Source organism: Gadus morhua, chromosome 15, assembly GCF_902167405.1.
Source record: "Gadus morhua chromosome 15, gadMor3.0, whole genome shotgun sequence".
Lineage (NCBI taxonomy): Eukaryota > Metazoa > Chordata > Actinopteri > Gadiformes > Gadidae > Gadus > Gadus morhua.
Window position 1 is genome coordinate 21,166,152 of NC_044062.1, and position 2,500 is coordinate 21,168,651.

The 2,500-nt window shown below is 43.1% G+C and overlaps 1 protein-coding gene across 2 annotated transcripts in view; it reads right to left on the reverse strand.

Annotated features, from left to right (window-relative positions):
* LOC115559907 (protein kinase C epsilon type) overlaps positions 1-2,500 on the reverse strand; it is an 80,931-nt gene that overhangs the window by 7,501 nt on the left and 70,930 nt on the right. The window lies entirely within an intron of this gene.

Here is a 2,500-nt window from a genome sequence, read left to right on the forward strand (position 1 = left end):
AACCACACAAGTTTTTGGTGGCTTCTAAGAAAGCAAGGAGATTGAAAAATGTATTGATTTCTTATTTTCATATTTGATCATTTATTTAAAGGTGCAGTGTGTAGGATAGTGCTATCTAGCGGTGAGGTCGCAGACTGCAACCCACTGAACAACCCACAAACCCCTCCCTGTCAAACGACATTGGAGAAACTACAGCGGCCTGTACTGGCCTGTAGGGTGCAAGTTGGTGTTCCCAATGGGATGTAATTGTCGGGTAGCCAGTGTCAAGGGAGGAGGTTCCATGATAGATCTACTCATTGTATTATGTCATTCAATCTGTAAAACTACAGGTCATAGCACAGAAGAAGGATAGCGATTATGCAATGTTCTTTGAAAATGATAGGGCAGTTTGTTCTGACTACTGCAGAAACACGGTGGTGCAACATGGCGTGCTCTGTGTAGAGTTCCAGCCCTCTAAATAGATATGAAGGGATCATTCTCATGTAACAATAATCCAAATCATCATAGGATTATCCACTCTCTAGTTTCTGTTTTTACTGCTATGGTATATAGCTACTGATATATCATTTATTTTGCTTCTTGTCTTGCGATATGAAAGGCTTAAAATACAAAGCTGCTCACGAGAGAGAGAAAGAGAAAGAGAGAGCGAGAGAGAGAGAGAGAGAGAGAGAGAGAGAGAGAGAGAGAGAGAGAGAGAGAGAGAGCAAGAGATAGAGAGAGGGAGAAAGAGAGCAAGAGAGAGAGAGAGAGAGAAAGAGAGAGAGAGAGAGAGAGAGAGAGAGAGAGAGAGAGAGAGAGAGAGAGAGAGAGATAAGGTGAGTAAAGAGTGATGAGTGAAGAGAGGTGAGCGTGGACACAGCCGCTCCCTGCTTGATGGTTGATTGCTACAAAAATGTCAACATGTTCTCCGCACGTCTTTGACTCTGAGCTCAACAACCCTGACATTGGCTGTGTGTCTGGGTGTGTGCGTGTGTGTGTGTGTGTGTGTGTGTGTGTGTATTTGTATGTGTATGTACATGTCTCCTAAATCAAAGGCTCATGCAATTTAACCCTTTTTCAGGAAATCCCATCCTCCTTTAAAATGTTGCTAGTGAGGTGACACTGTTCCATCCCATAATGCTGTGCTGCACCTGGTAGGTGTAACTTATTGAAATTCCTACTGTGGAGTTACCATGACGATCTCTCGTTGAAGCCATACAGGAATGCAACCAGAACAATTGTCAAATCAGGTGATTTATTTCTGAAAAAAAAAACTTTTACTTTATAGTCAGGCGTTTGCCAAAGTCTGCCAACAAAACTAGCAGACTTTGCTGATGATTCAGAAATGTTTCCCTGCAATGGTATTGGCATCTTACCCAACAACCCCCAAAGTTTGCCAGCGTCTTGTACAGAGATGTGTTATCAGCGGTGCATGGTAACACTCTCCCGCTTGGACCAGTGCTAGTGGAGCTGTCCTCACTCTCCACTGACACTGTCCTGAGGATCGGGGGTTAACCCCACGGCCAAAGCCAACGCCATTGTGCCCCGCCAAACCCAGTCTAACGAAGAAGAGGACAGCATACTTGTTGACTTGTTTATCCCTGGCCTGTTCTCTTGGTGGGGGGACAATGAAAGTAGCGAAATACTTAATAGTGTTTGCCTCCGCCCTCAAGGCTGAGATGACATTGCTTTTGAATTGAACACCTGCGGCCAAGAAATAAAACCCAATTACCATTGGATTGTAATAAGGAGCCCTTTTATTACACATCACTAGGCTTCAGCCATATCTCATTTATATTTCATCTCCTGCTGGTGTGTTTATGCCGCGTCGTGGAGCGGGCCGTCTAGGATGTGTAAAGAAAGGGAAACAGGATGTGGTCGGTAAAGGTACAAAAACAGGAGACTGTTGTGGAAAAAAGGCCACATTTTGCTTGTTGAGTACCAACATGAATTTGAAGTCAGAGGATGGGCACAAATGCATTTTCAATGGTCCTAATTATCTATGATAATTTCTGTAAGCAGGTCATATGCTCCCTGCATTAATGGTCCTTCTATCCATTCATCCATCCATCCATCCATCCATTCATTCATTCATCCATCCATTTAAACACTTTCCCGTCATTCATCCATCCATCCTGAACATGATCCAAAAGTTAGGTGGCAGAACAGAACATGCATACATACCATAAATCACAAAAAAATTGATATATTTATACATGGTCAGAATCATCTGACGATGAAAGGAATAGAGGGCGGGATACCACGTTCCATGCAGTGCATATGTACGAGTCCTGTAGCCGTCAGGACAATTGCATGTGATGTGTGAAAGCCCTTTGACATGTGTTTCACTATTGCGAGAAGGGTATGGAACACCATCGAACCACCATCAAGCAATTCAAATAGAAGTAGATGTTGATTCCATGCAGGTCATAACAGTGCATTGTTAGTACTTTCTACACACCTCTCTTTGTGTATATAATGTTATTAATGGGGTATGTGTTTATAAAGACCTGTTGGTGAG